The sequence below is a fragment of the Heloderma suspectum genome, chromosome 1 (assembly GCF_057233095.1).
Source record: "Heloderma suspectum isolate Gila_16-S chromosome 1, 16-S_ref, whole genome shotgun sequence".
In the NCBI taxonomy this organism is placed as follows: domain Eukaryota; kingdom Metazoa; phylum Chordata; class Lepidosauria; order Squamata; family Helodermatidae; genus Heloderma; species Heloderma suspectum.
The window spans coordinates 20,181,469-20,204,872 of NC_139458.1; the positions used below are offsets into that span (position 1 = coordinate 20,181,469).

A 23,404-nucleotide genomic window follows, 5' to 3' on the forward strand; every position below is an offset into this window, starting at 1 on the left:
CCTAGTTCCGAATTTGTTGGCATATTGAGTGCATCACTTTAACAGCATCATCTTTTAGGATCTTAAATAGCTCAGCTGGAAGACTGTCATCTCCGCTAGCTTTGTTGTTAGTAATGCTTCCGAAGGCCCACTTGTATTTAGGTTAATCTAACAGCTATATGGCTGCAAATGGCGTAGTGGACACCATTTGCATCCAGATGCCTTCCTCCTCAGCCATACAGCATGGCAGTGGCGGCCATATAGCTGGCTATATGGAGCTGGCCGTGGAGAGGAGCCGGCTTCACAATGGATTCCAGGGAGGGCAGAGGTGAGTGCCCCATTCCGTCACAGACTCCAGAGTCCAGATTTCTTTGAATTCAGCCTCACTGGGGTCTGTGGCAGATTTCTCTGACATCCCTAGATGAAGCTATCAGTGACTACTAGTCCTAATGGCTATGTGCTACCTCCAAGATCAGAGGCAGTATGCTGATGTACGTGTACACCAGTTGCTGGGGGAACATGGGTGGGAGTGTACTGTTGCACTCATGTCCTGATTGTGGACTTCCCATGGGCACCTGGTTGGCAACTGTACAGGCAGAGTGCAGGACTAGATGGACTCAAGTTACAGGAAGCCAGATTGCGGCTGAACATCAGGAAAAACTTCCTGACTGTCAGAGCAATACAACAATGAAACCAATGACCTAGGGAGGTGGTGGGCTCTCCCACACTGGAGGCATTCAAGACGAGGCTGGACAGCCACCTGTCAGGGATGCTCTGACTTGGATTCCTGCATTGAGCAGGGGGTTGGACTCGATGGCCTTGTGGGCCCCTTCCAGCCCTACTATTCTATGATTCTATGACCCTTGGTTGGATCCTCTTCTTATATTCTTCTCTCTCTCTCTCTCTCTCTCTCTCTCTCTCTCTCTCTTTCTATTTGTGTATGTATGGGTGTGTATACACATATACATACATACATGCACACATCATTTGACATCTTCAGTGGTAAGAAATATCTTATTTTCATTAGGTACTGTGTGACATAATCTACAGAGTATTGGGCTTAGATCAGAGAGACCTGGGTTTGAATACTTGCTGAATAATGAATCTCGCTGAATTACCTTGGGCAAGGCATTATATCCTAACTTATCCTACCTTCCAGGGTTGTTGTGAAGCTGAAATATGACATCCTTAACTTCCCTGCTCTAAATACTCTACCTCTTTTCCAGCAGCTATCTGTCAGGAGCCCCTAACCTGAGAAGCTTACTATTTAAAGATTAACAGTTGAGGAGATAAGAAAGAGAGGAAGAAATGTAAATACAGCCTCATGTACAAATACAGTTACATATATTTAAGTGTCTTTTCAGTTGTGGGTTAAGCCAATGGCTTCACAGAAGAAGCTGGTTGAGTCTGTAGTCTGCTTATTGATGGAAGCAGATTTTTTTTAGGGATGTGCAGCAATATCTTTCCACTTGCGCTAATGCACATTAGCACCAATTTGCACTGCAAATTTGCACAAATCCCTCCCACCCCCAAAATAGGAAAACTGGTCCACAAGTCTGTGGAATCTACATGACTCATAAAAAGCTGGTCCACTGTGGAATCAGCAGGTCAGATCCATAGAAATCTGAACTCATTTGGATTCCTCCAACATCCTTAACACTTGTAAAGCAGACCTCTTGCCACACACCTTTGAAAATGAACACTGCCAATGGCCTCCTGTATATTCTTGCTTCCAAGTAGGAGAGAACCCCAGAAGCTACAGACTTAAGGAGGGAGGAAGATCTGATACCAGCTCAATACTTCCCAGATGATACTGAAAAAGTTTCAGCTCAGTTTCTCTTTTCTCCCTTAGACCCAATCTTGTAAAGTGATCCAAGTGCCTCAGCAAGTGGAAAATTACCCGTCTGGGTGCTTCAGTAAACAGCCAGACTCCAAAATCTGAATTAAGGTTTCATTAAACAAAGGGGGAAGAGATCAGAATAGGGATGGATGGGCACCCCCCCCCCCATCTGGGTTCTTTGGGTGCCTGCTGAGACCTTGCCCCAGCTCACACACACCCAGACCTACGCCCAAGCCCCCCTCCCCACTCACCGAGCTGCCCGCACTCACTCCGGGCCCCTCCAGCAAGTCCTGAGGTCACAATTTTGGGTCATTTACAATAGTAGTCTAACATGTATCAGCCATTCGCGGTGCCATTTTACGTAAGGTCAAATATGTGTATTTTTGTGATTGCCATTTTTTCCCCCACAAAATGGCAATCACAGAACTTGCCAGATGGACCCAGGGTGAATGTAGGCAGCTTGGAAAGCTTGAGAAGGGGAGGGGGCTTGGTGGGCATGGCTTAGGGCAGTGGGTGAGGAGGGGGACTCCACTGGACTCCTGGACCAGATCAAGCACCCATGCCATCCCTAGATCAGGCAGAAAGCAAACGAAGTACAATAACAAAGAAAATAAAACAAATTGTTCCAAATAAACGATACTGCAGTTGTGAAAGGCTCGGTTCAAGCACATACATGCAAATGGGCATGATCTCCTTAAATGTGAAGTTGGAGATGACAACACAGTAAAAGCATGCCCCCTTCCCCCTCTACTGTCACTGAGCATTGACAGACAGAGGAAATGTCAGGGGTTAGCAAGGAGTGTGTGGTGTCAACACGTAATGGGCACTTTGCATCACAGGAAACTAGGATGGGAGATGTGTAAACTAGAGACAACAGTTATTCATTAAAAATTCTAGGCTGCCCTTCATCCTGACAGATTCCAGGGCAGTGTAAAGTAATAAAAATATAATAAAAACAGCACATCATAACATATCATCCTTCATATTACAATAAAACTGAGAAGCAACAAAACGTTAGAACAATAAACCAGACAGAGGCAGCAAAACCAATTTAAAATGCCTGGGCGAATAAAATGCCTTGAACTGGCACCAAAAATATAGTAAGGTTGGTGTCAGTCAAATTTCCTTGGGGAGGATATTCCAAAGTTGGGGCACCACCATTCCTCTCTATTCCTCACAATACTCTGGAAAGGGCCTCATCAGATCTTAATTTCCCCTTTTGCTGCTGCTGGTAGGGATGGCAGAGAATTCCTCCATGAGGCTGGATTCTTAGAATCCACCCCCCCCACCAGAGTCCGTGGCAGAACGGACAACCCCACCCGGCCTCCCCATGAAGTCCAATCCGGCTGGATCCTACCTGGCACTGCCAGGTCCGGGTCCGTCCAGGTCTGTCCGCTGCCCCTGTGCAGATGCAAAATGGCATCTGGCATAGTGGACGCCATTTGTGCCCTTCCCTTTTGCCATGATAGGCTATGTAAATCTTTACATAGCCTATATACTGGTGCCCTAAGCCATTTGAGTGCCTCCCTTTTGCCGTGATAAGCTATGTAAAGATTTACATAGCCTATCACAGCCAAAGGGAGGCACTCAAATGGAGTCCGCTATGCCAGACACCATTTGCGTCCGTAGACCAGCCACAGCCGGAAGTCTGGCAGCAGCTGGCCCTGGCTGGCTGCTCCGAGGACTCATTGAGCCGGCCGGGGAGGATTCCAGGGGGAGGACCGGATCGCCTCCCCCACCCATGGACCTCCCAGTGGATGAAGGTGAGTGGGGTTCCTACACCCCTTGCTGCTGGGCAGTTTTTACCATGGGGCAGACTCACCCACCTTGCTGATTCAGGGGCAAAGGTTGGTGTACATTATCTTATCTGTTGTGGAGAAATGGAGTACTTGGTCTGGGGGCTTTTTAAAGTGACAAGCAATGTCTGTGAAGTGCAGCGTGAGAGTGCCACTTTTATATTGCAGTGACCATTTAAAAAAAAAATCCTAAAGGAAGTTATGGTCCATCATGTTTTACCTAGCTTTCATTCATTAACTAACTGAGAAAGGAAACAAAGGATTATTTTTTTTTAGAAGGAAGAATGTAAGAGATGAATACTCAAGATGCAATGCAAATTAACAGATATGGCGATCCCTTTTCCATCAGGCCTGTCTTTCCTGATGAATAGAGATGCCATATCAGAACATGAGGAGCCCTCTGGGAAACATCATGGCAGAGGCCTAAGGGAGGAGAAGCACCAGAAGCAGAAGCACATTGTTCTTCGATGACATGCAGAGAGTCCAGCAGTACCTTGGGATTGACAGCATCGAAGGCAATCCATTGATCAGAATGTCTTGGCATGACGCTTTGAACACGTCTAACGATCACTGTGCAAACTAAGATGACCCAGTGGGGATTCTGAAGCTCAGGGTGGGAAGTTGAGTAATGGGATGGTGCCTATGAAACATCTGTTTCTCCCCAAATCTAGGGATGTCAGGGAATTTCTCCACGAATCTCTGGGGGGCCGAATGCCAATGCATTCGGCCCCCCGAAATTGGTGGATAAACGGTCCGCCCCCCGCCCCCCCCCTGGGATGGGACTTTCCTTCGGTGAATGTCCCCCGTGGCGGCGGCTCCCGGCGGTGGTTCGGCGGCGGCCGGTCTTCCAACCGGCTGCCGCCGCTGCCATTTCCAAGTGAAAAACAAAGAACAAATGTGATAGGCTACGTAAAGATTTACGTAGCCTATCATGGCTAGATTTTCAAAAAACACCGTGATAGGCTACGTAAATCCTTATGTAGCCTATCACGGCTGACTTTGGGGAAAAAAAAAACACGTACGCAAATGTACATTTGCGTTCCTTATTTGGGCACGGGTAGTCTATGTAAATATTTATGTAGACTACGGTGAAAACAAGGGCAACGCAAATAGCGTTGCCCTTATTTTCGCTGTAGTCTACGTAAATATTTACGTAGACTACCCGTACCCACATAAGGAACACAAATGGCAGCGCCCATGGGCGCCGCCATTTGCGTACGCGTTTTTTTTCCCCCAAAGTCAGCCGTGATAGGCTATGTAAGGATTTACGTAGCCTATCATGGATGACTGCAGGGACGCAACCGGCGGCGGCTACGGCCGCCGCCATTTGCGTCCCGGCAAGAGACGAGATTCGTGGCTGGGGAAACGGGGCGCTACCCCCCATCCAGAATTTCGGCAGGGAGGGATGGGGCACCTCCCCCCCGGCCAGAATTTTGGCAGGGAGGGACGGGGCACCTCCCCCCCGGCCAGAATTTCATGGGGAGAAACAGAGCGCCTCCCCCCAACCGCGAAGCAAGCTTCGGGATCAAACACGCGAGCATGTCCTTTTCAAAGCCCAAGACACGATGGCGAGTGCAAGCATGTGTCTTCCGAAAATGTTTGCAAATTGCTGGACATGTGCTCATGTTTGATTTGCGGAACTTCCCAGTTCAATTTTGTGCAAATTTCTTAATTTGTACAAATTTCCCATGCAGACTGCATCAGCCCCACTTTAATCTGTGGAGGAAAGTTGCTCAAATCAGGAAATGTACACAAATTTCGGTAAATGTTCTCAAATTTCACATTCAAGCACTGCTTGATTTGTGCAACTTTCCCATCGCACAGAGCAAGCAGCAATCATAAACACAAAACAGGAATCATGAGTGGTGACACCATGTTCAGAGACTCCTCATGATCTTGGACATCGCTCATTCACTCATCCCTTGTTATGAGTGTCAAGAATTGAGAAAGAGAAAGCAGCTTTTAAAAAATAACCAAGAAAGAAAGAAAGAAAGAAAGAGACACAGCTCAACGTTTTCTGGAATAGCAATAAATAGAAGGGGGTGGTTATTTTAAGATTTTGACAGCATTTATTTATTTTTTAAAGATACAAATCTAAGTCTTGCCACTAAGCCAGACGTCCCCTCCCCTCATACACATATTCAGAGTTAATAAAGTTACCTGGAATATTGAATACTGCCTATAGCGAGTTCACTTGAGTCATTACTGCTCATTCTTACTAATTTTCTTCACCCTCGGGGTGGCAGTTTAACACTGTGACCTCCTCCCCACCTCCCCCAAATGACGCTTTTACATTTCTATAAGGCCTTTCAGAATAAGCCCAGGACTGTGATTATGCCAGTGTAAAAATAGACTTGTAAGCTCAGCACTGAATATAACATTCATTGTAATCGGGGCAGTCTGCAGAGGAGACAGGTGAATTGTTCATACTTCCAGTACCGTTGGAGGCAAACATACTGAAAGGTCAGCCACATATATAATTAGCTGATACCTAATACTTATTAATCTGGAGAAGGAAATGGCAACCCACTCCAGTATTCTTGCCAAGAAAACCCCATGGAACGTATCACAAGGCTAAAAGATATGACGCCGGAAGATGAGCCCCTCAGGTCGGAAGGTGTACAATATGCTACTGGGGAAGAGCAGAGGGTATTTCCAAGTAGCGCCAGAAAGAGTGAAGCGGCTGGGCCAAACCCAAAAGGACACTCAGCTGTGGATGTGTCTGGTGGTGAAAAGAAAATCCGATGCTGTAAAGAACAATATTGTTTAGGAACCTGGAATGTCAGATCAATGAATCAAGGTAAGCTGGAGGTGGTCAAACATGAGATGGCAAGATTGAACATCGACATCTTGGGAATCAGCGAACTAAAATGGACAGGCATGGGCGAATTTAATTCAGGTGACCATCGTATCTACTATTGTGGGCAAGAATCCCTTAGAAGAAATGGAGTAGCACTCATAGTCAACAAAAGGGTGGGAAAAGCAGTACTGGGGTACAATCTTAAAAATGATAGAATGATCTCAGTACGAATCCAAGGCAAACCATTCAACATCACAGTAATTCAAGTCTATGCCCCAACCACTGAGGCCGAAGAAGCTGAGGTTGATAGGTTCTATGAAGACCTACAACACCTTCTAGTACTAACACCAAAAAAAGATGTCCTCTTCATCATAGGGGATTGGAATGCTAAAGTAGGAAGTCAAGAAATCACCGGGATAACAGGCAGGCATGGCCTTGGTGTACAAAATGAAGTAGGACAAAAGCTAATAGAGTTTTGCCAAGAGAACATGCTGATCATAGCGAACACTCTTTTCCAACAGCACAAGAGGCGACTCTACACATGGATGTCACCAGATGGTCAATATCGAAATCAGATTGATTATGTCCTTTGCAGCCAAAGATGGAGAAGCTCCATACAGTCAGTAAAAACAAGACCTGGAGCTGACTGTGGCTCAGATCATGAGCTGCTTCTTGCAAAATTTCGGCTTAAATTGAAGAACGTCGGGAAAACCACTAAACCGTTCAGGTATGACCTAAATCATATCCCTGATGAATATACAGTGGAGGTGAGGAATAGATTTCAGGGATTAGACCTGATAGACAGAGCGCCTGAGGAACTATGGACGGAGGTCCGTAACATTGTTCAGGAGGCAGCAACGAAATCCATCCCAAAGAAAAAGAAAAGCAAGAAAGCCAAGTGGCTGTCTGATGAGGCTTTACAAGTAGCTGAGGAAAGAAGGGAAGCGAAAAGCAAGGGAGAAAGGGGAAGATATACCCAACTGAATGCAGAGTTCCAGAGAATAGCAAGGAGAGACAAGAAGGCCTTCTTAAATGAACAATGCAAAGAAATCGAGGAAAACAACAGAATGGGAAAGACTAGAGATCTCTTCAAGAAAATTGGAGATCTCAAGGGAACGTTTTGTGCAAAGACGGGCATGATCAAGGACAAAGAAGGCAGGGACCTAACAGAAGCAGATGAGATTAAGCAGAGGTGGAAAGAAAACACAGAAGAACTCTACAAGAAAGATCTGAATGTCCCTGATAGCCATGATAGTGCGGTCACTGAACTTGAGCCGGACATCCTCGAGAGTGAAGTCAAGTGGGCCTTAGGAAGCATTAGTAACAAGAAAGCTAGCGGAGATGACATTATTCCAGCCGAGCTATTTAAAATCCTAAAAGATGATGCTGTTAAAGTGCTGCATTCAATATGCCAACAAATCTGGAACACTCAACAGTGGCCACAAGACTGGAAAAGGTCAGTTTACATTCCAATTCCAAAGAAGGGCAACGCCAAAGAGTGTTCAAACTACCGCACAATTGCGCTCATTTCACATGCCAGCAAGGTGATGCTCAAAATCCTACAAGCTAGGCTTCAGCAGTATGCGAACCGAGAACTACCGGAAGTACAAGCTGGATTTAGAAGAGGCAGAGGAACTAGAGATCAAATCGCCAACATTCGCTGCATCATGGAGAAAGCAAGAGAATTCCAGAAAAACGTCTATTTCTGCTTCATTGACTACGCTAAAGCCTTTGATTGTGTGGATCACAACAAACTGTGGCAAATTCTTAAAGTGATGGGAGTACCAGACCACGTTACCTGTCTCCTGAGAAACCTGTACGAGGGTCAAGAAGCAACAGTAAGAACCAGACATGGAACAACCGATTGGTTCAAAATTGGGAAAGGAGTACGACAAGGCTGCATATTGTCACCCTGCTTATTTAACTTATATGCAGAGTACATCATGAGAAATGCTGGGTTGGATGAATCAGAGGTCGGAATTAAGATTGCTGGGAGAATTATCAACAACCTCCGATATGCAGACGATACCACCCTAATGGCAGAAAGCGAAGAGGATCTCAAGAGCCTCTTGTTGAGGGTGAAAGAGGAGAGTGCAAAAGCTGGTTTGAAACTCAACATTAAAAAAACGAAGATCATGGCATCTGGCCCCATCACTTCCTGGCATATAGAAGGGGAAGAAATGGAAGCAGTGACAGATTTTACTTTCTTGGGCTCCAAGATCACCGCAGACGGTGACTGTAGCCATGAAATTAAAAGACGCTTGCTCCTTGGGAGGAAAGCTATGGCCAACCTAGACAGCATAGTAAGAAGCAGAGACATCACCTTGCCGACAAAGGTCCGTCTAATCAAAGCTATGGTTTTCCCAGTAGTAATGTATGGCTGTGAGAGCTGGACTATAAGGAAGGCTGAGCGCCGAAGAATTGATGCTTTCGAACTGTGGTGCTGGAGAAGACTCTTACGAGTCCCCTGGACTGCAAGGAGGTCAAATCAGTCCATCCTATCAACCCTGAGTGCTCATTGGAAGGACAGATAATGAAGGACAGATAATGAAGCTGAAGCTCCAATATTTTGGCCACCTAATGCGAAGAGAAAACTCCCTGGAAAAGACCCTGATGCCGGGAAAGACTGAAGGCAAAAGGAGAAGGGGACGGCAGAGGATGAGATGGCTAGATAGCATCATGGATGCAATGAATATGAACCTGAGCACGCTCCGGGAGAGAGCGCAGGACAGGAAGGCCTGGCGTGCTATGGTCCATGGGGTCACGAAGAGTCGGACACGACTGAACGACTGAACAACAACAAATACTTATTAATACTGAAGACAGTTGTTGTGTTTGGGCTTAACATGCCTGACAACACAGTTATACGATATAGGATGCAAAGTTTCCTCCCAGATCTCCGATGCCCTGGACTCATTTTTCTCTCTGTGCATTAATGAGACTCATTCAGAACCTTCACAACTGAGTGTGGAAGTAGTGCTGGGAATTTGATAAGCAAATGTACTTTGCAACCAATAGATTAGCATTTGCTTGTAAAGTTATGGATATGTTGTTGTTGTTGTTCAGTCGTTCAGTCGTGTCCGACTCTTCGTACACCAGTTCTTGGGGAACATGGGTAGGAGGGTGCTGATGCACTCATATCCTGCTTGTTAGTTTTCCATAGGGAGTTGGTTGGCCAATGTGTGAATGGAATGCTGGACTAGATAGACCCTTGGTCTGATCCAGTAGGGCTCTTCTTATTAGGGATGGCAGAGAATTCCGCCACGGATCTTGGCATGCACGAATGCACTGGCATTCGGCCCCCCGAAATCTGTGGCGGAATGGCCTGCCACCCCCCCACCCCCCAGCGGATCCCCCCTGGGATGAGACTTACCTGGGGCAGATCTTCCGGGCGGCGGCAGCTCCGGCGGCGGCTCCGGCGGCGGCAGCTGCTGAGGCTGGTCTTCCAACCGGCTGCCTCCGCCGCCATTTGCAGACTTGTGGGGGGGGGGTTTCAAGACGTGATAGGCTACATAAAGATTTACGTAGCCTATCATGGCTGGGTTTTAAAAAAAAAACTGCGTTCCTTATTTTTGGTGTCTTAGTCTACGTAAATATTTACGTAGACTAAGACGGCGAAAATAAGGGGAACGCAAATAGCATAGCGGGCGCTATTTGTGTCCCTTTTTGATTTGCCGTTTTAGCCTATGTAAATATTTATGCAGGCTAAAACGGCGAATCAAAAAGGGACGCAAATAGCGCCCACTACGCTATTTGCATTCCCCTTTATTTTCGCCATCATAGTCTATGTAAATATTTACGTAGACTAAGATGGCCAAAAATAAGGAATGCAAATGGCAGCGGCTGTAGCCGCCGCCATTTGTGTACGTGGGGTTTTTTTGTTTTGTTTTTTTACCCAGACCCCTCCACAGCTGGAAATCCAGCTGTGGACAGCTCTGGCCTGGGCCTGGCCGGCCGCTCCATGGAGCTGCCGCAGAGAACAGCCGGCCATCAAGGATTCCAGGGGGAGGGACGGAACGCCTCCCCCCCCCACCATAAACATAATCCGCAGAAAGGTAAGTACATTTCGTACATCCCTACTTCTTATGTGCTTATGTAATCACCTGGGCGTTCCAGGAAGCATTGCCAGGCTAAAAGCCTCTCTGAGAAGAGCCCTGCCAAGCTCAAAAGCATGAGGGCATTTTGAGAGTCAAAGAAGCGAAAGAAGACCCTTTGGCCACCTCCTACACTTACAAGGTAAACTGAAGCACTGCCCCTCCTCCCCAATGAGAAAATTCTATGAAACTCTCCCCCTCCACAGCCTCTTCCATTGGAGTGTTAATTTCTCCTCCACCCCCATGAAAAAGAAAGCACTGAAATATTAAGCAAAACAGTAATTATAATGTATGAAAAGGCTCATTGTTTGTAGTGAAAAGTGAGACAGATTAAAATGAGCTTGGATATCTAAGAATCTGACCTGAGGAAACTTCTGCAGAGTACCCCCCTCAGGCTGCACACAGTCCATGGACTTTCAGATGATTTTTTTTTACTTTCCTGAATTGTACGCATACAAATCCATAGAAAAAATGTACGTTTATGCTGAGGAAATGCTGAATGGAATGGGGGACAATACACTAAATGTTACATACTGAGGTAAATTATATAAATACTTACATAAATATTCCACATGACAAAAAAAAATTTGCATCTGTCTGTCAGCAGATGATGGAACAAAAGGCACTTGACAAGCCACGAAACACAGACGGAGTCCTTACATCCCTAATCTCAAGTGCTTCATTACTATCTAGTTGAGGACTGCACAATGTGTGACCCACTAATCCACATCCAGCCCACCAGCCATGTTTGGCAGCCCACTAGGGGGTCAATGAACTGGAATTTGGTGCTTGCCTGGGACTATGGATGTATGATAATTTTGTTTGGATTGATTTTTCACTCAGATTTGCCCCATCTGCACCTCCGTACACAAACAAGAACACAGGAGCTTTTTGAGGGGAAAGCTTGCATTTTCCTGAACATGCATTCAAGTTCAAAAAATGTGCACTTAAAAAAACGTACACTTTTAAAAATATGGATGTTCACACTTTACTCTATAGGACAGCAGTCTCCAACCTTTTTGGCACCAGGGACCGGTTTCGTGGAAGACAATTTTTCCATGGACTGGGGGGGATGGTTTTGGGATGATTCAAGTGCATTACATTTATTACTTTGCAGTAATAGGCTGCGTAAAGATTAACGTAGCCTATTACTTGAAGAACAGGGACGCAAATGGCGGCTGCTATGCGGACTTGACATGGAGCAGAGCTGGCCAGGGCCGGTGAGGATTCCGGGGGGGGGGAGGGACGGATCATCTCCCCCCCCACAGACCCCCACGGACCCAAGGTAAGGGGGTTTCGCACACCCCTACATGCACCTCCTGCTGTATGGCCCAGTTCCTAACAGGCCACAGACCGGTACCGGCCCGTGGCCCGGGGATTGGGGACCTCTGCTATAGGGGACATGCATATTTGGGTATGCATTTTCCAAAATGTGCATTTTTCCCATTTGACTTGCAAATATTTCTTGTTTGAATGAAATGAGAACAGATCACAACTGAACATGAAAGCAAAGCAATCGAAGCTTCAAGGTGTTTGTCCATCCCTACCTGGGACCGCAAAAAGAAAGGGTTTGTCAAAAAGCTGGCAGGTCATAATACCACAGCTGCTTATTTACATTGGGACTGTTGAGTTGCGAGTTGTGCCTGCCTGGTTCAGATTGCTTGGGGAAATGCAAAGTATTCCCTTTGGATCACCGCATGGCTTAGCTGAGAGACCTGGTGTCCATTCACCACAGGCATGCTTGGCAGAACAGCTTTGTATTAGAACAGAAAGAAGGTGCTGTCTTGGTGGGTGGGGCTCAGGGCAAAATATATGCAAAGGGATGCATTCAATCACTTCTATTTTCATCAAAGCATCATAAAGATGATGAGGCCTGAGAGTTCACCACCACAATTACATCCCAGGCACAAAAATGATGTGCATCAATCATACCAATGGCACAAGAGTATTTCCTTGATTTTTTCATCCATGAGGGCATCCCTCAGCAACCCACTGATACTCAACCAACTGTACTGACTGTCATGTCCCCATCTGATTCCTCCTCCTCCGAGGAAGTTAGATTAAGGATGTTGGAGGAGGCCCTAAGGTAGCATTACCCAGCCTCTCTATCCTCTCTTTTGTCCTGGTACGTCGCAGGGAGGGCCACTAGATCCATGGGCCAGGCTCTTCTGACCCACTCTACTTCATGGATTGTGGTGTCTCATTATCGTGCATTCCAGGATCTTGTCTCGTAGCTGTGGAACTCCCTCCTGCTACCATTACAGCTAACTGTGAGTTTGGAGGTGTTTAAGAAAGGTTTGAAAACTTATCTTTTTGAGTTGGAGGGGAGTGGTTGGTTGTTTCTGAAGTAAAGTATGCTGGTGGCTTTTATGTGTATTTGGGTTATTAAGACTATTGTTATAATATTGCATTTTTGAGTTAATTTGTACTAGAATCATTGTAATTATGTATTTTAAATTGTCAAGTTATTCTTTTATATACAGCACTTGGTAACAAAGTGCTTTATAAATAATAATAATTAGTAGTAATCCATCTGGGGGTTGAAGTTTGCCAAGCTTTCAGCAGCTCCCCCCCCCCCCCGCTCAATTGCCTGAAAGCTGGCCCGACTTGATCTGGATCGAGTTGAGGCAGCTCATGGATTTTTTTTTTTCTTAAAACACCATTTACACACATTGTAGTTGCAATTTGCATAATTGGTTGCAATTTGTGTAATTTAATTGCAATTTGCATAATTTGCACAAATTTCGGTCGCATTTGTGGCACTTATGCACATTTTGGCCATAATTCTGGCCATGATATGCTTAACTTGCGCAAATTGCTGGTGCAGTTGTGCAAATTGCAGGTGCAATTTGTGCAAAATTAAGGATGTTTTGGCCACCATGATTTAAAGAAAAAGCCTGCTTTGGTCCCAGATAGGGATGTACAAACACCCCACTGTCCTGTTGGGGGGGAGTCTGTAGTGGGGCAATTTGGGCCGCTCGGAGCCCCGTGGAATCCTCCAGAGCCCAGCCTCATCTGTTGAAGTTGGCAGAGTGGGTCTCTGGCTCCCTGTGGAGCAATACACTCATGGTGGCTGCCATTAGCCTATCACAGGGAAAAATACAGCTGTAAATGGCATATTGTATGCCATTTGTGGCCGTAAAGCACTAACTTTCACATAAATTGCAGCTATTTACAGCTATATTTAGGTCAAAGTCAGTGCTTTACGGCCACAAATGGCATACAATATGCCATTTACAGCTGTATTTTTCCCTGCGATAGGCTAATGGCAGCCACCATTAGTGCATCGCATCAAAGAGGGAGCCAGAAAGCCGCTCCGTGGGAACTCCTCCAGACCTGGAGGTAAGTGTGGCCACTCCACCATGGACTCCAAAGGTCGGATTCTTTGTAATCCAGCCTCATTTGAGTCTGTGGTGGAATTCTCCAGCATCCCTAGTCTCAGCCCTCAGGAAGAGGGGGACTCTACCTCAGAGGAGGAAGCTGATCACCCCCAAGTCCGAGGGAGCAATGGAGCCAGAGGGGGCAGGCCCAGCTCAGGGAAACTCAATGAAGTGCCAGGCTGCAGCAGAGTCTACTTGGGAGGAAAGGGGCTCCTCATGAGTAGGGCTTGGACCAGAGAGCTCTAAGGTACTGCAGCTGATCCCTGGCTGCTTGCCTGTGTTTGACCATTTGCCTGCTTAATTGACCATTCTCTTGTTTACCTCCCAGCATAGGCTAGCAAAGAACCAGGACTCAATTTAGAGTGGAACACTGACTTTAATAGGCCTAATTTGGGGTCTTATTTTGAGCACTGGGGTTGAGACCAGGGCCTTGCTTTCAATGCCTTGTTTCTACATATTCAGCCCTGGAACACATAATGGATACCTCTTCGTATCAGCTGCCAGAGTTCTTCCAAATACCCTAAAGGAAAGCTAAGGGAGACTATACGTGTCATAAGTCTTATGAAAAATGCCCCCCCTGAGGTCCAGCTTGCCTGGGGGGGGCATTGCGGGCAGCAGCGGGGTGAGATGACATGGGAGGCCACAACCGGCAGTCTCCGATGGTGCCACTGGAGGTGGGAGCGGCCTGAGAGGTGGTTTTAGCTCTCGGAGCCCCTCCTCAACACCTCCTCAAAGCACTGCTCCCTCCCGCCCTCCCTGTATGCACTGTGGGTTCTGCTGGTGGCCCTTCGGGGGGCAGAGTAGGAATTTTTGGCTCACAGTCTGATTGGCCAGGGCTGTCAGTCTTTTTGCCTCCTCCTCACTGTAAGTGGGGAGGGCATGTCTAATAGGTGATTTAGGCCTTATTTGATGGTCAGGTTATTTGGTCACCTTTTCAGGCAGGCTGTTAGGGATGGGCAACATGGGTGAGAACAGGGATGGTGAGCATTCAGAGGCACTGTTTTGGTGACAGGTGATGCCTGAGGCCTCCTGCTCTGGGTTTTGCAGCCCCAGCAGGGGGATAACGGTTACCTGTGAGGCCACCTCACCTCACCCACCCACCCGGTGTTTTGCGGCCTGGAAGGGGGTGACAAGGGAAGGCCTACCTCCCCCAAAAGGGGTATTCCTGGGGGTGGTGATCTCTTAGACACCACTCAGCAGGCTTCAAATGTCTTGCCCGATACAGTGGCTAGGTAGTTGCTGGCACAGATTAGTTGCCCGTCCAGGTCTCCGCCTTTGCAGATTGATCAATAAATGTGGCTCAATTTGATACCAAACTCTTGTGTCTCATTTTTTTCCCCCACCTTTATGCCCACAAAGCTACTATTCTCTGTATAACCAGAAATTACATAAACAACACTCCTAACAAAAAGAAGCTCTAAACATCACATCCCTGCCTGAGTAAGCACCAGGATAAACAAGAAGAAAAAGCTAAAACACTAATAGAATTAGAAGTATATCAACTGGAGCTGAAAAGTGCAACAAAGTTTACATTAGAGGAATTTGCTTCACAATAGTTCCTGCATTTCGAGTTTCCAGCTGTCAAGTTCAGCTCCGCAAATTACTTGTGAGGAAACCTTAAGGTTAAATGTAGATTATCCATGGGTGATCAGACCCAGACTCAAAGCACCCCAAAGGCTCCAAATATTTCATATACAGGATTTCCATTCCTGGTCCCTCAGAAAGAATCTAGACATAATAATATAAATTAAGCCTGTGCAAGAAGCTAGCCCAAAACAAACAGAAGTATACACTTGATATGACCAGAGACAAAAGAAAATTCACCAAGAGCAGAAGCCAATTCCTTCAGAAGCAGCAAACAGGAAACACCTGTGCTGGAGAGACCATCACAAGGTCAGGGTAACATCATCTTTCATAGAATTTCTGGGAAGGAGGAGACTGGAAGACCTTAAAGCCAGTAGGTGAATGCCAGAGGAAGAGTTGAGTGAGATGAAGTGCCAAAATAGAGCTTTCTCATTTCCTAAAAGCATTGAGATGTTTGGTCCATGACGTCTCCCTTTCTTTCTAGGTCTTTCCCTAGAGCTAAGGATGCTAGTCCCTCCTTTATCCACTGAAAACTAGGCTGATCCAGATATGCTGGCAAGCACTTGATGTGTCACTCTACCATCTCTAGAGTACACCTGGGAGATGTGTTACTCTAAGAGCAACCCCACATTAACCTCTCCTGGCACATGGAAAGCTGAGATATTTGAGGAAGAATGCAATACTAGGGATGTCAGAGGAATCCGATTTGTGGCTTGAGCTCATAGAGTTGTCACCAGCTTGCCCCCTGAAGGCCAGCTCACGGACTCCTGAGCTTGTCTGACTCAGGGCATGCCAAGTCAGGCAAGCTCGTGTTTCCCCACTTGTCTGCAAGCCGCCATTTTATGCAAAACTGCAGGTAAGGCTTTTATGAAAGTCACCATTTTTGCGCCAAATGGAGGCCATAAATAGCATGATTTATGCAATATTGCAGGTGTAAAGAGTCCAATGAGACCATTTCTGCCTGCAATTTTGTGTAAACCATGCTATTTATGGGCAACATTTTGCAAAAAATTGTGATTTCCGTAGAAGTCTTAGCTGTGATTTTGCATAAAATGGTGGCTCATGGGAAAGCGGGATACTGCTCACCAGGTACCCATGGACCATCAAGCTTACCTTGTGTACCTGCAAGGGTTGGGCAAGCAGCAGAGGGCCAGTGAGTGGTGCACAAGGTGGGCTTGGGAGAGTTCACCTGTCCCTATGCAATACTATGATTTCCCCTGTGTATTTGGAGGTGGTATATCTCCACAAGGACTGTGCAACATGCTCCCGCTAGATATGCTTGAGGAACTTGTTGTTTACAAATTTTAATAGGGTCTGACCTGTTCCTCACTTCCCAAACTAAGGTGCTGATCAGAACGTGGTTATCCTTCTGATTTCTATGATTTTTTTTTAAAGTACCAAAATGAGTATTAAAATGTGTATTTTAGGATAAAATACATATAGAAATGCATACTGTGAAATGAAATATATTTAGAAATGACCACCTAGGCTGGCCATTGGCTTGTCCTAACCTGGAAGGAATAGAAAGGAGTATAAAGGCCATAGGTTTCCAGTTCTGTGTACTTCCAGATGGAACTTGGATTTGTACGGACGACCCACAGATTACATCCATTTCCAAGCTTGGTATGAGATTCTTGGACCAAAAAAATGTGTTTGGCAGCATGCATACATCTGAAAAATGCACACAGATATCCTTTAGTTAATGGAAGAACAATGCATACATTTCAAAGATGTGCCCAACTGATGTGTACTTTTGGGAAAATACGCACAAAAATATGCATGGATTTTCATGCGAAAAGAAACAACAACAACAACAAAGCTCGTAATCTGATATGGACCTGAGTCATAACAAGCTTTCAGATGGAAATCAGAAAACTTGAGTGAGCTCTTCCTTTGCTAATTCACACATCTCTAACCCTGCCAAGGCCATTGGAGGAATCCGTCCAAGGGGTGGAGACCACCAAGCTTTCATCAGTTCAGCACCCCAGACTTCAGCTTGGTATCTGCAAGCTGGCCCAACTCAATCTGCATCGAGTTGGGCCAGTTTGTGCATTTAACTTTAAAAAAAGTATAAATAGACATTTGTTCAAATTGCCACTGTAATGTGCGTAATTTGCACGAGTCGTGACTGCAGTTTGTGCAAATTTCTATTTACACATTTTTTTAAAAAAAAATGGAAGACGTTCCTGGATTTAAACCCTCAGCTCAGCTCACAGATGCAAACAGAGTTGCGGGCACTGTGGAAATCCAGTGAGACCAAAAAGGGTCCAATTTCACAGGGATGGCCATCCCTAACTCTGCTCCACCATGCCCATGACATGAGCAAGGGATGGTCCCAGTTCCTCTCTCTTGTCATCCCACCCCTACATTCTATAAAAGTGGCATTGTGGCTGAAGAAGATCAGTAGTAGGGATGTTGGACAATCCACCACGAACTCCAGTGAGGCTGGATTCTTTAGAATCGCCCCCCCCCCCAGAGTCCATGGCGGAATGGACTACCCCCTCACCACACCCCGAAATCCCCCCCGGAATGGACCTACCTGGCAGCGGCAGCGGCTCCAGCAGCTCCGGTGGCAGCTCCAGCGGCAGCTTCGGCGGCGGTGGCTCTGGGTAGTCTTCTGGATGCTGCCAGGCTGCGGCCGCACTGGCAGCTGCTATGCCAGCCGCCATTTGTGTCCCTGCTAAGTCGTGATAGGCTACGTAAGTATCTACATAGCCTATCATGGCAAAAGGCAGGGACATAGCAGCCGCCATTTGCGACTGCAGTCCAGCAGTAGTCGGAAGTCTGGCTGCGGCCAGGGAGGATTCTGGGGGGGAGGGACGAATCACCTCCTCCCCCACTGCGAACTGCTGGCCAGAACGTGTTAAGTATTTCACACACCCCTAATCAGTAGGCGTTGGCACTGTGGCTGATATGGCTGCCTGACCATGTCACTTTGGGCTGCTGGGCCTGGCCTTTAAAGCAGTGTTCACTAGGGATGGCACAGGCACCCAATTACATCTGGGAATCCAATGGAACACCCCATGCCGGCACCCCAGAGACCCACTCTCCAAACCCCTGCCCCCACTTGCCCCCTAGCAGCGCTCGGCATGCAGTCTGCACTCACCCCAGAGGCCTCATTGAGCTCTGCAGTTGCCATTTTTTTAAGATTAAAATGGTGATCGCAAAAATGTGCATATTTGTGTATGTGCAAAAATGCACATTTTGCCATCACCATCTCATTTTTCACAAAATGGTGACCACGGAGCTCAACCAGGGTGAATGTGGGCTGGTTTCATAGCATGGGAGGGGCTCGAGCATGGTCCAGGGACCAGTGAGCTGGGGCAGGGGCTGGGCGGGGGCCCAGAGAACCCAGACAGGGGTGGGTTCACATATCCCTAGTATTCACTCACTTTAACCCATGATTAATGGCTCCATAATGGCTGCCTATAGCCCAGCACCAACTCACTATATAGATCAGGGGTGTTGAACGTATTCTACTTTGGAGAAGCTCTCAGAAGAGCTTCTCAGAAGCACCCCACCCACCACTCCAGGGGTGGGTATGGCTCACGGCAAAAGGGGTGGGGCCAAAAATACCAGCATATTTTAGGTTAAAGCTCTTACTGCCAGTAACTAAGCTTTAGGAGAAGCATTTCAAGATTTTAGAATGGGAGAAATATTTGCACAAAAGCCAAGGCGGTTGGGAGAAAGGTGGCGTGGGGACAGGGGACAGGGTGTGGCCATATCGGGGCCTCCAGAGGGCCAGATTGGAACTCCGGGAAGCTGGATTTGTCCCCCAGGCCTGAGGTTCTGTACCCCTGATGTAGAAGAAGAATACTTTTGGGTAGGGATGTACGAAATTGCCCTTACCTGGCTCCGCTGGGTTCCACTGGATGGGGGGGGAAGCACTCCGTCCCTTCCCCGGGAATCCTCGCCAGGGGGGAGGCACTCCACGCCTCCCCCCCGGAATCCTGGCCGGCCGGCTCCACTCCGCGGGGATTCCGCGGAGCCGCCAGCCGTCTCCACCAGCAGCTGGACATCCGGCTGCTGGCTGGCAGGGACACAAATGGCGGCAGCCGTAGCTGCCCCCGTTTGCGTCCCTGTAGTCAGCCATGATAGGCTACGTAAATCTTTACGTAGCCTGTCACGTCTGACTTTAAAAAACAAACAAACGCGCGTACGCAAATGGCGGCGGCTATGGCCGCCGCCATTTGCATTCCTTATTTTGGGCCGTCTTAGTCTACATAAATATTTACATAGACTAAGACGGCGAAAATAAGGGGAACGCAAATAGCATAGCGGACGCTATTTGCGTTCCCCCTTATTCTCGCCATCTTAGTCTACGAAAATATTTATATAGACTAAGACGGCCCAAAATAAGGAACGCAAATGGCAGCGGCCATAGCTGCCGCCGCCATTTGCATACGCGCGTTTTTGGGGTTTTTTTAAGTCAGACGTGATAGGCTACGTAAAGATTTACATAGCCTATCACATCATTGTTGTTGGGTTTTTTTAAAACCTAGCCATGATAGGCTACATAAATCTTTACGTAGCCCATCACGTCTTTTTTTTTTTTTTCCAACACTGCAAATGGCGGTGGCGGCAGCCGGTCGGAAGACCAGCCGCCGCAGCCGCCGCAGCCGCCACCGGAGCTGCCGCCACCCAGAAGATCCGCCCCAGGTAAGTCTCATCCCAGGGGGGGATCCGTGGGGGGCGGGGGGGCAGGCCGTTCTGCCACGGAGTTCAGGGGGCCGAATGCACTGGCATTTGGTCTCATCGAGATCCGTGGCGGAATTCTCTGCCATCCCTGCTTTGGGGTTGTATCTCATTAGGTGCATCTGCCAGTGGAATGGACACTGCCGGCAGAACTGATTCCCATTCCCTCCCTGCAGCCTCCTTCACACCTCCCAAATCTGCACTAAAGGGGGTGCAGAGGGGTGCAGAGGAGGAAGGGGAAGTCTTATTGCATGAACAGTAGTCTACTCACATGACATTGGATGCTGCTTGATGATGATGATGATGGTGATGGTGATGATGATGATGATAATCATAGAATCACAGAATAGTAGGGTTGGAAGGCGCCTACAAGACCATTGAGTCCAACCCCCTGCTCAGTGCAGGAATGCAAGTCAGAGCATCCCTGACAAGTGGCTGTCCAGCCTCGTCTTGAAGGCCTCCAGTGTGGGAGAGCCCACCACCTCCCTAGGTCAGTGGTTCCATTGTCGTATTGCTCTAACAGTCAGGAAGTTTTTCCTGATGTTCAGCCGGAATCTGGCTTCCTGTAACTTGAGCCCAATATTCTGTGTCCTGCATTCTGGGATGATGGAGAAGAGATCCTGGCCTTCCTCTCTCTGACAGCCTTTCAAGTCCTTGTAGAGCACTATCATATCTCCCCTCAGTCTTCTCTTCTTAAGGCTAAACATGCCCAGTTCTTTCAGTCTCTCTTCATAGGGCTTTGTTTCCAGTGATGATGATGATGATGAGGATGAGGATGATACAGCTGGCCCCAAAAGTGATGATGAGTGATGATGATGATGATGATGATGATACAGCTGGCCCCAAAAGTGATGATGAGTGATGATGATGATGATGATGATGATGATACAGCTGGCCCCAAAAGTGATGATGAGTGATGATGATGATGATGATGATGATGATGATGATACAGCTGGCCCCAAAAGTCTCCTAGATAAAATTTAGTCTGCATCTACCCTGTTTTCTCTTCCACCCACCCATCACAGAAATCCCGAACAGACCACATGAATTCAGCAATTAATAATACAAGCAGCACAAAGTAATCAGCCTACACTCTGGAAGAAGGGGCACAATTGATAAATAAGAGCAAGTACTTGGAGAAGGAACTCATTAAAGTGTATATCATTTCTAAAGTCTCCTTTTCTAAGTTATTCTTGGAGAAAAAGCAATTAGGTTTGGAGGCTCTTCTTTTGTACTCAGCCTGTATTACGCCTTTCATTTCCTGAGTGAAAGCGATATCCTTCATTCTTCCCACTTAAAATGAAATACCCACATCATGAGTTAATGCAGGATCTTGGTTGCCAAGGCTTGTAAGGTGTCTCCCAGCTTGGGGTGACTCACCTGCAGTGCTTTGCGGCTTCGACCCATTGCAAAGCAATAAGGCAAACTGTAATAGGTAAGCAGTGATCAGACTCATATCTATCGAAAGAGGGCTTCACTTTTTAATGCCCTATAGAGCTCCACTTAAATTCAACTTAAATCCCTTCTGATTTCTATATGACATGAAAGTGATTCCCATTCATTGAAAACTAAATGGGACTAAAGCAAAGAAGGATGAAAAAAACGCATTTCTCATTTTATAAGAAATATTAAAATGGAATCTAATGTGGAAACACAAGTATCACTGATTTTTATAATGATCCTTTGTGGAGTGGAAGGGCTTGGTTAATTATAGTTGATTATAATGATTGCATGATACAAGAAGTAAAGCCAAAGCATTTATAAAAGATGCTTTTTCCTTAAACCAGGAGGTCTAAAAACATGGAGCATAGCCCTACCCAAATTAAGCCCTTTGAAGAGTCACTTTGATTTGAGTGAGAAAGTGAGCACCCATTTGTATAACTTTAAGCTCATATCGGGAATCCTGAAAAAGCGGAGTTGTACACTAGGTTGTACTCTTACACATTTTCAAAAATCACCAAAAAAAGGGGACAAAAGAGGACACAGATTTGCATAAAATTTGCATATGCTAATTGTATATATAGATACAAATTTAGAAATCATTTCTAGAATTTAAATAGAAATACAATACTTCCCACCATAGCAGGGAAGACCAAGTGACCTGCGTGCCTACTCAGTCTGGTGTCCAGGTGCTAACTGTTGATGGGTAACTTCAAGGCCCCAGCTCTTACTTCTTTATCTTTAAATTGGACTTGGACTGGACATTCCTTAGAATTAGGGATGTATGAGAACTTCATTTTGGTTCATTTATGACCAGAATGTGCCCCATTTGCAACCCTGACCATGTACTGAACATGAATACATTTGGCAAGCAAAAGTCACACAGTGCCAAATTTGCAATGCCAGTTCATCATAGAATCATAGAATCATAGAACAGTAGGGTTGGAAGGGACCTACAAGGCCATCGAGTCCAACCCCCTGCTCAATGCAGGAATCCAAGTCACAGCATCCCTGACAGATGGCTGTCCAGCCTCGTCTTTAACGCCTCCAGTGTGGGAGAGCCCACCACCTCCCTAGGTCATTGGTTCCATTGTCGTATTGCTCTTACAGTCAGGAAGGTTTTCCTGATGGTCAGCCGGAATCTGGATTCCTGTAACTTGAGCCCATGATTCCGTGTCCTGCACTCTGGCATGATCGAGAAGAGATCCTGGCCTTCCTCTCTGTGACAACCTTTCAAGGACTTGAAAAGTGCTATCATATCTCCCCTCAGTCTTCTCTTCTCAAGGCTAAACATGCCCAGTTCTTTCAGTCTCTCCTCATAGGGCTTTGTTTCCAGTCCCCTGATCATCTTTGTTGCCCTCCTCTGAACCCTCTCCAGTTTGTCTGCATCCTTCTTAAAGTGTGGTGCCCAGAACTGGACACAGTACTCCAGATGAGGCCTAACCAGTGCTGAGTAGAGGGGAACTAGTACTTCCCCAGATTTGGAAGCTATGCTTCTATGAATGCAGCCCAAAAGAACATTTGCCTTTTTTGCAGCCACATCACATTGTTGGCTCATCTTCAGCTTGTGATCGACAACAGTTCCAAGATCCTTCTCTCTTGTCATGTTGTTGAGCCACGTATCCCCCATCTTGTAACTGTGCATTTGGTTCCATTTTCCTAGGTGCAGAACTTGGCATTTATCCCTATTAAATGCCATTCTGTTGTTTTCTGCCCAGCGCTCCAGTCTATCAAGATCCCTTTGAATTTTGTTTCTGTCTTCTAAAGTATTAGCTATCCCACCCAAAAAGTACACA

At 46.6% G+C, this 23,404-nt stretch overlaps 1 long non-coding RNA gene across 1 annotated transcript in view; it reads right to left on the reverse strand.

Annotated features, from left to right (window-relative positions):
* The window catches only part of LOC146356984 (uncharacterized), a 33,693-nt gene extending 12,555 nt beyond the window's left edge, over nt 1-21,138 (reverse strand). Inside the window, exons 1-2 of the long non-coding RNA XR_014786548.1 lie at nt 20,440-21,138; nt 16,985-17,144 (exon numbers count right to left, since the gene is read on the reverse strand). This is a non-coding gene — a long non-coding RNA (uncharacterized LOC146356984). The remainder of the gene's footprint in view (nt 1-16,984; nt 17,145-20,439) is intronic.
* Nucleotides 21,139-23,404: the final 2,266 nt, after the last annotated feature.